We start from the raw sequence: 13117 nt of genomic DNA on the forward strand, positions 1-13117 counted from the left end.
CTCATTGTAATTGCTTAGCTCGCTAGCAGATTGTCACGGTTACCGGTAGTTTGTGCAACATGTGTACAAGCACTTGGAAACTACTTGCCAAGCAGTAGTGACTGCTAACTTCTGATTTGTGTGGCCCTTTTTCAAGTTTTACTACACCGTGCAGAGTGATTAATGAGTGATTGCAGATAAGTTGAGACCAACTGGATCAACCAGGTGGGCGAGGATGGCAATCCATTAGCTACAAAAGCAATTACTAGCAGGCTTTTGGTGCAGCTTTCTGTTTGTGATTAGTTTCACCCAGCGAAAGCCAGCAACATCTAGTAAGCGCTGACCAACTGGTTGGCAACTGACATTTTTAACCAAATGACCAGAGGCTGCCAGAGGGTCAGGCAGTCTCTAGGTCTGTATGACTGTGACCTTAACAAGCTGTAAGCATAAACTTGATGCGCAATACACAAACACATATCTTCTGACTATTGCTGAATAACAGACTAGTAAACTACCACAAATTAACTCACCAATACTGAACTACTTCTAGACGTGCTGGTGGAGAGGTCCAGTTAATGAAGTGAGTTTATTTAGTACAAATGAGGCCAAGTAGATAGCAAGAGCTACAGGTCCCTGTGTCTGCGTCTGCCACTGTAATTCTAGCATCCAATTAAACAGGTCATAGAAAAATTCTCCAAAGCCACTAAAGTTTCTAGGGGAATAGATAACAACACCGTCTAGAGGTCATTAAAAGCTAAAATCACTCTTTTGTAACAAACAGCAATGCTTTGCTTTGTAACAACATAAAACAGGGCATTTAACATGAAAGTCTATGTGGATAGGTTGACTTTTGGGGTGATGCTTAACTGGCCATTAGAGTTTGGCCATTAAAGTTATGTTTTTTTGTAATTCTAAAATGGTTTAACTTTTCAACTATAGAGATTGATGCTGTTCTAGCTACCAGGTTGATCAGTTGTGTGCTGATACATTTATTTGATGTTTGTTTACAGCAAATGTTCATCTTTGGAGTTACAACTTGGAGGAAAACTTGTAGATTTAACTGGAGACTCTTGAAAAAATAAATAGTAATTCTATTAATACATGTTTTTCCCTGTTTTCATCTATTGACCGAAGGACTCAAACTGCATTAACTCCACAGCTTTGACATCACTGTGTATTAAGTTTGCACCAACTTGTGTCCAAACATTCGGATTGCCAAGCAGTTATTGAAAGCGTAACACCTTTTCACGTTTAACTACAACTTGAAGAATACATGGTGATTTATTTATAACACTGCATTTAATTGGAGACACATTTGTAAAAAATTGTAATTGTAATATTAATAAATAGCTATTTTATTTCATTTTCAGGAAGCCACTCTTCTCAATGTCCTTCATTATAGTGGGCTAACTTCTGTGAGTCAGGGCTCCCTCTTTCATCCAGCATAAATCCCCATCTACTTGAACACAGGTATGCAGACTATACCTTCATATTTTTTTCTTTGAGCTTTTTTATCACATCCCACAAGACTTTCCATTTCTTTTGTAGCTCGTTTGTGCAGTCTCTTTTGAAGTAAATGTTCAATCCTTGGCATACAATTCTTTCTTGCTTCCAGGCTGTTTTTTTTATATACAACAGTCAAAAAAAGTGAACAACAGTCTCTCCGAGGGGCTCTGTTATCTTTCAGTTTGGCATTTATTGCGATGGGTTCCCTTCATGCAAATCTCTAAATCTCCTGTCGGTTTAAGTAATAACCGGATAAGTTCAGTCACAAGCCTGTGTTATATGTTAGAGCCCTTCAGGATGCATTGCACTGTCCTAACATTTTGCAGACAGTTTAGCAGCGAGATTGTTCTTCATATCAACCAGGCTGTTTATTGCTGTTAACTTCTGAATTAAGGCAGCCTTTTAGTTTTTTAAATTAGTTTCTAGTCAGGTCAACAAAGTTTTACTCTTATTAATTTTCTCGTCTTAGCCAACGTTTTTCCCAGAAGATTGTAGCAACTGATGCCATTGATACTTTTGCATAGTGCAGTGGCTGGCATGGCATTTACCAGTTTTATCCTCAGTCAGGTTAGGACTAGGGCTGATCAAGTGCATGCACTGCATGGTTTGGTGTATGGTACAGGGTGTTAGTTCTCTTCATGATTAATGAGTATAACCTCAACATGGGACCTATACCACATTATGAATTAGTGTGCCCAGTGAACACAGGGATGAAATAGTCTGTCTTCAAATTTCCAGTAAGACAGGTCAAGAATGGAAATGTCAAACAGTCATTACTGTTTGACAAGAATTACTGAAAATCAAATTCTAACTCCCGACACCGCCATTGTAGCATGTAACATAGATGAAAGTCATAAGCTTCCTTTGATTTTTACAATTCATCTAAAGTTCAACGTGAATGGCCAACTGACAAAGCAACATAGCCAATGGGAGAGGCACACTGGATTCAAGACCTTGGTGAATACTTACCAGTGCAAAAAGATATGCATATGTGCATTTAAAGAAGCAAAGCATGGCTGATGCATGAAATGCATACAATGATAGTATTCATTTCAAAAATGATTCCCATGGACATGACTTGATTACAGCTCATTATAAAAGAAAAGTGATAGTGCATTATTTATAAGTCAGTGGTAGCATTTATGACAAGTATAAAAATTACAGTCATAAACCAGTAAACCACACTCCATCTAAACTAAATGTGTTCAAACAATAAACTGCAACTCTCGTTGTAAAAGATGTTTAATGTTATTAAGATGATTAAGAAGGTTTTATAATATAATAGCTATCTTTGCAGTTAAACTCTCTCAGGTTCATGTCAGTTCACTTCAATTTGAAATGTACTGTAGCTAAAGAAAGTACAGAGGATATTGAATACAGAATCTGCTGGAGGGCTTTAGATGTGGTTGCTAACTTTTAATCTCGCGACACTGCAGTTGGAACTTCAGTGTCTCTATCTGCAGAGCACATGGTGGTCAGACTAGGAGGAGTCGGGGAATAACAGATAGCTGAGATTTTGCCGTTTTGTGTTGCTGGTGAAATTGGCATAAAGTTACACATACAGGAAGAAAATTGTCAATGAACTTGTAATTCTATAGTGCTTTCCCTACTTGAGCACTCAAAGCATATCGCATTTACTTTTTCTACCTACTTACCTATGCTTTCTATCTAACATTAACACTATAATTATTTCATGGTGCAACTTTGGGTTCAGTATCTTCCCATCCATCCATCTTCTTCTGCTTATCCAGGGTCGGGTCATGCGGGCAGCAACCTAAGCAGAGAAACCCAGACCTCTCTCTCCCCGGCCACCTCCTCCAGTTTATCTGGACACCAAGGGATTCCCAGGTTACATCAAGAGATATAATCTCTCCAGCATGTCCTGGGTCTGCCACTCCTCCCAGTGGGACATTCCCAGAACAGATGCCTGAACCACCTCAACTGCCTCCTTTCAATGTAGAGGAGCAGCAGCTCTACTCTGAGCCCCTCCCGGATGGCCGGAGTGGTGGGATGTAGATGCACCGGTAAACTGAGAGCTTCGCTTTTACACTCAGCTCCCTCTTCATAACGACGGACCAGTACAGCGTGGGCATCACTGCAGCCGCAGCACCAATCCATCTGTTGAGCTCCCAATCCCTTATCCACTCACACGTGAACAAGACCCTGAGACACTTAAACTCCTCCACTTAGGGATGAGATTCTGAGACCACCGAAGTAGAAGCCTTCCGCCACTTGGCTACGCCTAGAAATTCTGTCCTTAAATATTATGAACAGAATCGGTGACAAAGGGCAGCCCTGGCAGAGTCCATCACCCACTGGAAACAAGTCAGACTTATTGCCATCTATGTGGAACAAGCTCTTGCAACAACTGTATAAGGATTGAATGGTCTGTAGCAATGGGCTATGGGCTAGCCACCCCATACTCCCGAAGTACCTCCCACACGGGACACGGTCGAACGCCTTCTCCAAGGCCACAAAACACATGTAGGCTGGTTGGGCAAACTCCCATGCACCCTCAAGTATCCTCAAAAGGGTAAAGAGCTGGTCCAGTGTTCCACACCCAGGACGAAAACTACATTGTTCCTCCTGTATCTGAGGTTTGACTAACGGACGGACTCTCCTTTCCAGCGCCCTGGCATAGACTTTCCCAGGGAGACTGAGGAGTGTGACCCTCCTATAGCTGGAACACACCAGGACCAATTCTCTTTACATTGTACAGCCTTCCCTTAGGCAGTATCATTTGAAGGCATAGCATACATTTGACGATGCTATGCAGATGATACCCAAATTTATCTATCCATGAAGTGCAGACCAATTAGTTAAACTGCAGGGATTTCTTAAAACATAAAGACCTGGATGATCTCTGATTTTCTTTTAAAGTCAGATAAAACTGATGTTATTGTACACTGTGGGGAATCCTGAAGTCAGTATGTCTAACATTAGAAACATTCTGTTTTGTTACTATCAGGATGTCCTAAGAACTCCCTGAAAAACCCTCGGTTGATCTGAAATGCTGCAGCAAGAATACTGACAAGGACTAGAACGAGAGAGCATATTTCTCCTATACTGGTGTTTCTTCATTCCCTGTTGAATCCAGAATTGAATTTAAAATCCTTGTCCTCACATACAAGGTCTTATATAATCAGGTCCTATCTTTTCTTAAATAGAGCGCTTTACTCTCAGACTTCAAGCTTATTTGTGGCTTTTGGGGTATTTAAAAATAGAATGGGAGGCAGAACCTTCAGCTTCCAGGGACTCTGGAACAGGCTCCCAAGATAAATTCAGAACACAGACACCCTCTCTACTAGATTATGCTTAAAATTTTATTTTATGACAAAGCATATTGTTAAGGCTGGATTAGGTGGATCAGATCCTAAATCCTCTCTTTGTTAAGCTGCAATAGATCCGAGTGTTTCTTTTTCACTCAATATGTGTTTATACACCACTCTGCATTTAAGCATCCATTATTATTAATCTCTGGCTCTCTGTCTTTGTCCTGTCTTCTTACCCTCACCCCCCTCCGGCTGTGACAGATGGCTGCCCCGCCCTAAGCCTGGTTTTGCCAGAGGTTTCTTCCAGTTAAAAGGGAGCTTTTCTTTCCCACTGTCGCCAAAGCACGGTTGTCTGGTCATTAGGGGTCATATGATTATTGGGGTTTTTTTGTATTATTGTATGGTCTTTACCTTACAATATAAAGTGCATTGAGAGAACTATTTTTTATTTGGTGCTATATAAATAAAATGTAATTGAATTAAATGGAATTTTATGATTAGATCATCATCAAATCTATGACCATGGGAGGGATGTGACTTATGTGGGACACTAGCTTGTCTACAAAGCGAAGGTCAGTGCATTGTTCCTCGGCTCCATTGGGATGTGTGTGAATGTGCAAATGTTAAATAAAAGCTCTATATAAAGGTTACTGGATGAATGAGATTTGCTGTATAAAGTGAGACAATAAGTTCTCATGGAACAACTGTATCTCCTGGCCAAAGGTTGTTCCTTTTTGTATGATCCTTTGGAGTCGTTCACTTCCTTGGCTGCTGTCTCAGTATCTACTCCATGCTTAGTGTGTTGTTAATGTCCCCAGTGGCTTAGGGGTTCACTCATGGGATCATCCATGCTAACGGCCCTTCTGGCTTCTTTCAATCTTCTGGGACATCTCAGGCTCTTGACATATAAGCTTCATATACCACTTATTCCTTGATAGAAAGTCAATACAACATGGGCATAGCTTTGCCATGCGTTTATTTCTGTGATTTTGGAGGTTGTAAATAGCAGAGCTCTTAGCAAACCTCATTATATTATCCTGAAGCATTTTTATTTTATATTAAATTTCAACTCAAAGAATATGCAGTGAACTTAACAGGACCTGGAGTTTTAGTGTGACATATCATTGTTAGATCAAAAAGACACTGACAAAACAGCCTAATTGCCAGACCTGGTTTAACTGTGATTGATTAGATCTATTTTTGAAACGCTGAGGCAATCCTGAAGTCACAGCCAAGGTCAATAACTAACAGCTGTGCTTGTTCTGAATATTTATTTTATGTCAAGAGCTACTCACTGTCATAATTTGTCTGTAATTTGAGTGTTATTTATTATTATTTATTTATTCATAATTGCACTATCCAACTGAAACAAATTCGCAATTGCCAATTTAGTACCTTCTATGTCCTTTTTAATTCTTTTTTATTTTATTTGTTCTACATGCTGCTGTGAAAAAGACTGCAGTCGAAAAGAGCTCCGTTCTACAAAAATGCGCAATGGCAATAAATGAATCTATCTAGCTAAGTTAGACTCTTATGCAGCAACACATACTAACAGTGATGTGAAGGATGGTTATAAAACATTCCTTTAAAGTCTGACTGTGAGCTGATCAAGTGCCAGTACTGATGTGGGATATATAATCTTGTTTATAAAATTACTTTCACAGTTATTTTATACCTGGTGAAAGTACATCACAAAGCAGGAATACCAATACCAGTCCTAATAATGTTCACTGAATCCAAGGTCCACTACTGACGATGTGTCCCAAATTTTAAAATGATAAGCTAGATCAGATCTCTAATCCCTAAACCTAACCAAGGAAGGAAAATGGCAGATTAGCCTGGGTAAAAGACTGAAAGTTGAGGCACACAACGATGTGTGCTGCTGACAGAGTTTCTGGGCTGCCTTTCCTCATAACAGCCATCCCTCAAGAGTCTCTCCATCTAAAGCAATGCATTATCAGGGACTGTAACATCTAGTCCTTCTTACTGAGTACTCAAAATGGAGCTGATTGACATTCAGCTGAAGCACTGTTAACTCTTCATAACAATCCAGAAAGAAAAAGAACATTTTGAAGACCTGGATACATACATTAGTATTTGAATACATGTAAAGTGTGCTGTAGCATTAGAGCGGAATGAAAGGGGAAAAAAACGAATGGTCAGCTGAAGCTGAATAGGAACAACTTTGAGAAGTGTATATACTGGTAATCCAGTTACAGTACGTGATAAGCCCGTTAGTTACAATGAAAGCTCAACCATTATTCATGTTACTTTGAGACACACCACCCGAAGACGAAGACGTGCCAGAAACCACAGAACAGCTACCAAAATCTCAGTCCTGCCTAGGGATGGGTATCGAAAACCGGTTCTTGTTGAGAACCGGTTCCCACTGTTTAAATTCCTCGGAATCGTTTGCCATTTTTAAAAACGATTGCCTTATCGATTCCAGTCGCCCCGAATGACATCATCACGTTGAGTAGCGTCTTTTACCCAGTAGGAAACACGGCGCCTAAGCGGCACAAACGCTCAAAAGTTTGGTTACACTTTATGAGAAAGGATGACAACAGGGCAATACTTGCAAAGTAGAGATTTCATCAAAGGGAGGAAACACTACGAATATGCAAAAGCATTTGCTCAAAAAACACGCGATTGCTTTAAACGAATGTTGTGTTTTTGATCCGCTCCGGACTAGCGAAGCTCAACCCAGCAGCAGCGGTAGCGTTTGCACGTCCTCTCCCGTTAATACTTCAGGTAACTAATCAACTAGCATTGCATATTATGTTAGCGCGATTTACCTTATTACAAAACCTGCTATTACTGTGCGTTGCATTTAGATAACCATGACGAGAGAGACAGAAAGAGTCTGTCTGGCTCAGATGCTGGCAGTTCTCGCTGCAGTCTACGGGTGGCTTCTCCTTTCACAGAGGCAGGGAAAAGTAAAATGACACAGGCCAGGATAGACGAATGTCACCGAGCAGTGACTAAGTTTGTTGTAAAAGGCTTACACCCTTTTGCCACAGTAGATGTCCCCGAGTTTCGGTAAGTGAATGTGTTTAATTGTAGGCTAAGTCAGGGAATGTCAAAGTTGCATGTTCTCCTCTTACCAGATGTTTCATCCGTTTCCATTTCTATATCTTTTAGAGAAATGATAAAGACTCTGAACCCTAAGTACAAAGCCCCAAACAGAGACAGTTTAACCAACCACTTGATCCCTGCTTGGTATGCAGTCAAAAAGGCAAATCTGATTTCTCAGCTGAAACATGTGTTGAAGGCAGCCATCACTGCAGATGGATGGACAAGTTTTTGTCAAGATCATTACCTCACAGTAACGCTGCATTATGTCAGGAATGGCCAGACTCATGAAAAAGTCCTCAAAACCAAACCAGTGTACCAGGCACAGACAGGGACAGCTGTAGCAGAGGAGATTGATGAGATCTTGGAGGAGTACGGTATCAAAGACAAGGTTGTGGCAGCCACTGTTGATAATGCGGCCAACATGGATGTAGCTGTCAAAAAGCTACAAATTCTCAAGTTTCCATTCTTTGCACACACCCTGAACCTTGGAGCTCAGAAGCTCTACAACTGTCCTGCCATTTCCAACTGGGCGGCAAGAATTCGCTCTGTGATTGTATGGATGAAGAGGTCCCACATGGCAAAAGTGGTCCTGAAGGAGAAGCAAGAGTTGCTCAGTAAGCATAATAAATATTTTTTAAGATTGTGTATATTATAATCATTAGATCATGATCAAATTTAATTTATAAACTAAGATATGTTGGACCATTTGGGACCTTACATTAGCATTTAAGTTGAGAACGCGTTACCCCTCAGAGCTGCCCAAGCATATGCTGCTCCTAGATGTAAAGACCAGATAGTACTCTTTGTATTTGATGATGGAGAGATTCTGCGAGCAGTTTCCTGCCATCCAGGCTGCAGCCATCGATCCACGGATAAGAAAGTCCATAGAAAAGGAAAGGTGAGTGGTATTGAAAAATAATCATAATGTGGCTTAATTTGGACTCAGGTTTTATTTTTGTTTGTTTTATGCAACATATCTGTTGTATTTTTGCTTTGTTGATATTGCAGACTGGCTAAAATGGGCAATGATGACTTAAGAAAAGCAGAGGAGTTTGCACTACACCTCCACACTAGCAGTGTCCAGTGACAAAAGTCCGACCTGTGGTGAGATTTTGCCCATCCTGCAAAGGCTACGGCAACACTACACCGTACAAGAAGATGACTCTGCCTTCACAAGGAGCATAAAGGACAACATTTGGAAAGATCTTTCCAAACGATACCAGGTACAATTGATGATTTATTTATCATAAATAAAATAACAGTTATAAATACTGAAGGATTGTCATGATGTCACATTTTCCTTCCTTTTAAAAATTTAAGGACGCTGATATCAAGAGCTTCCTGGAGGAGGCCACCATCTTGGACCCCCGATTTAAATCCAAAGTGGATAAGGATGAAGTCTGGCACAGGATCAGGGAAGCAGCAACTGCAGCAAAGACAGAGGCAGGAGCAGATGAGGTATTTCAATATGACGGTGTCTGTCACTGTAGCACATTTCCATTGTGAGAGTGAGACCTTTCATCTATGGATCTGTGGTACTTAGTTTGATTTGTTTGTTTATTTGCCACTTTCTACTCAAGCACCTGGAGCAAGGAGACACACAAGGAGAGCTGTTCAAAGACGAGGATGAAGAAGACTGTGTAAGTTTAGTTCATTGTGATGATAATTTAAATATCATGGATTGTTCATTTTTTGCTTAATTTTTTATCATGTCCATTTAATTTCAGGCGCCACCAGTAAAGCAAAAAAAAAAAAAAATCGGCCTTGGAGGAACTCTTTGAAGAAGAGGACAACGAGCTGCAGTCATTCCAACAACGGCAGCCCGTTCTTTCCCTGGCCCAGAGAGTGGATCAGGAGATCCAGCTGTATAGAAGCCTAACCCCCATCCCCTGCAAGGATAACGCCGCCCTATGGTGGTGGAGCAAGAGAGAGACTCTGCCCCTGCTGTCAGCACTGGCTGGAAGGTTTCTGTGTGTGCAGGCATCCTCCACCCCGTCTGAGAGGGTGTTCTCCACAGCTGGAGAGACCATAAGTCCACAAAGATCACGTATCCTTCCTGAAAAAGCTGATATGCTTATATTTCTGCAAAATAATTTTTAATTCTCCATAGTTGATGGATGCAGAATTGCACAGTGCACAGTTCCATTGGACTTGAGTTGATTGTATTTTTTGCTGGCTGATATAGTTTTATTTTTGAGTGCCCAGCTCATATATACTTTTAAAAAGGAGAGTGTGAATGTTACTGGACTTTCTTGTGTAATTGCCACTGAATAATTTATGTTATACTTTGTTACTGCTATAACAGAATATTTATTTTATTATTATTTACAACTTTTTTTTTTCTGGGGTCCTCGTGGCACCCCATCGCGGAGCAGTAGGCTGTGGATCGCTTAAGATCTCACTGTTGGGTTTGTAAGGTCATGCTACTCCTACATTTCTGTCTTGTTCAAAGATAAGATATAAAACAAAGTTCAAAGCTAATCGACCTGTGTGTTCTCCTCTTTTTAAAAATAAGAATCGATAAGAGAATCAATAAAGAGCCGAATCGTTAAACAGAATCGAAAATGGAATCGGAATCGTGAAAATCTTATCAATACCCATCCCTAGTCCTGCCCCAGTGGCTCAGAGCTGCTTTCAGGGGGTACTTATAAAATAACAGGTAGTTATAAAATTGCTCCTAATCTGTGTTTATTAAGGATAACCTGTACTGTGATGGAAGGGTTGTATGTTGTTTTTAGTTTGCTGGAACTTTTTTGCATCCTTTAGTGCATCCTCATGACCTACTTCATGTTTAGGCAGTGTGTTAACCACTACACTATGGAGTCTATGGCTGAAATGTTTTTCATTGTTCATGTCAACTATGACCATCGTCCCATAACATTTATGCACTATCCGATAAGTGTCACAGCCAAAAACATCACAGCATTAACTTACGTAGTAAAATTATCGATACTGAGTGCTTACATTTTTCACACAGCACCAGAGTTTTCGAAAAGAATCATCCAATTAATTTTGCAGCTGTTAGCCTTTAATGATCCAAACACATATTGTTAGAAAGAGCTGTGAGAAACAGAAGTGACAGAAGTGACGGGAAAAGGTAAGCGACCCATGTTGTAGGTGACATCAGACGCTGGAGATTTGGCGGAGAAAAAAAGCGAATGGTAGCGTAGAATTTAACAAAGTTTCTTTAAGCTTCAGTATTGCCAAATAAACTAACCAATTGTCATATAACTAACAACATCTGTCCTATCATCTCTAACACCCTGGAGGACAACGGGGAGAGTTTAGACGCTCTCCAAGATTACATCGACCGGTGCTTCCAAGATTTAGTAATGAAGAAGGCTCTGAGTGCATCTTCCCCGGCCAAAATTGAGACACCGTCATCGAAGAGATGTCGCCCGGCAGACTCCCCCGGCACAACATCGCCTGCCGGCAAAGACATTGCAGACATCCTGGAGTCAATCGACAAGCGATTGTCCAGTTTCGATGCGAGGCTGTCCCTGGTGGAGATTTTACACCGGGAATTTAAATCCTTGCGAGAATCCCTGGAGTTCAGCCAGCAGCAGGTGGAAACGCTCGCTGCTGAAAATGCCATGCTACGGGAGTCGGTCAAATCTCTCACCAATAACGTGACCCAGTTAAACATAGAAAATAAAAAAAATAAAAGAATCCGTTATCGATCTACAAGCCCGTAGCATGCGAGACAACCTTGTGTTTTCTGGTATTCCGGAATCTGCCGGGGAGGACGCGGAAGCAACGGTGAAAAGCTTCATTAAAACCCACCTGAAGCTGCCGGAGGACACTGTACAGCACATCGCCTTCGAAAGAGTTCATTGCTTGGGGGCCGTGAGGTCACATCCAATTGTGGCCAAATTTGGCCAATTCAAACAGAAGGAACAGGTGAAGAGTCGCAGCAGGGAGCTGAAAGGAACGGACTTCAGCGTGAACGACCAGTTCCCCAAAGAGATCCTGGAACGACGCAAGGTCCTGTTCCCAGTTCGACGTAGCTTCATCCAGAGAGGCTCCTGCGCTGTCGTCGCCGTGGACCGGCTCTACGTGGACGGACAGCTCTACCGCGACGCCGGCACCACTCCGTGGTTATATTGACTGCACTCCAGATAAGAACCCGCTACACTCTTTTCTTATTCATTCACACTCTCTCCTTTAACATGGGTTTAACCTAGTAATATCAGTATGATGTCATAGCAGATATAACACCGTCACCCTCCGTCATTGCTTTAATTGGAATGTTTCCGTTTCTTTTGTTTTTTGTTGTTGTCGCTCACCGTTCTCGTGGTTTTTTCTTTCTCTTTTCTTTCACTGCTGTGATCACCTACTTCCCCACTCACCTACAAACAACACCCTCTATTTCCGCATATTCACACACCACGATCACGCAAACACATGCGCTCAACGGCAGCACATTTACAACCGCCTCACAGCGCACACAGACTTATAGGACACACACGCAAGCCACGCTTGTTCATATTAGTGAATATTCACACACATAGTCAGACTTATGGAGCCTCTCACCACACATTTTTATTTTTCTTTCTATTTACAAACAAGTGATGTTTCCACATTCTCTTCACCCGTCTAAACGAAACACCCAGCGTACATCATTAGACCAAAACTTCTGGTCTCAGATATGTTTAAAAACCTTTAAATTGATTAGAAATCCCAGTCTGCAATTAATACAATACAAAATACTACATAGAGCGCACTATACAGGTCATCGGATGTTCCAGATGGGCTTTACGTCTTCCAACAACTGCTCACACTGTCAAGGCAATACACCAGACAATTACATCCACACTCTTTGGTTCTGTCCACCAGTGTAGAAGTTTTGGTGGGGGATATGTGAAGACTTATCAAAGTGTCTGAAATGTAAAATTCCAGCCTCCCCTTTAGTGTGCTTGTTGGGCAAATTGGATGAGGTCACTACAGAAACTAATACAGTCCACATGGTTTTCACTGTCCTATGCATTGCCAAGAAAACGGTCCTCATGAACTGGAAAAATAAAAATAATCTTAATTTTAGCCAATATAGAAACCATCTAATAGATCACATTATTCTCGAGACAGCCTCTGCCACCACATTAGATCAATCCCTCTGGGCTCCTTTGATCGGCTCCATCACCTAGCGGGGGTTTGGTCCCGCCTTCGCCATTGTGGTTGATGTGGAGGTTGGGACGGGCTTAGGGCGTCTGGAGAATCCCTAGGGACATTATCCCTGGAGGGCTTAATTCAGGGGTTGTGGTCATAACCTGGTTAGTGGCTCTGGT

General features: G+C 41.4%; 1 pseudogene; it reads left to right on the top strand.

Annotated features, from left to right (window-relative positions):
- The first annotated feature begins 7698 nt into the window (after positions 1–7698).
- Positions 7699–11939, top strand: LOC146379875 (E3 SUMO-protein ligase ZBED1-like; annotated as a pseudogene).
- The last annotated feature ends 1178 nt before the right edge of the window (positions 11940–13117 follow it).

Source organism: Perissodus microlepis, chromosome 9 (genome assembly GCF_051167445.1).
Source record: "Perissodus microlepis isolate ML-2025 ecotype Zambia chromosome 9, ASM5116744v1, whole genome shotgun sequence".
Taxonomy (NCBI): Eukaryota; Metazoa; Chordata; class Actinopteri; order Cichliformes; family Cichlidae; genus Perissodus; species Perissodus microlepis.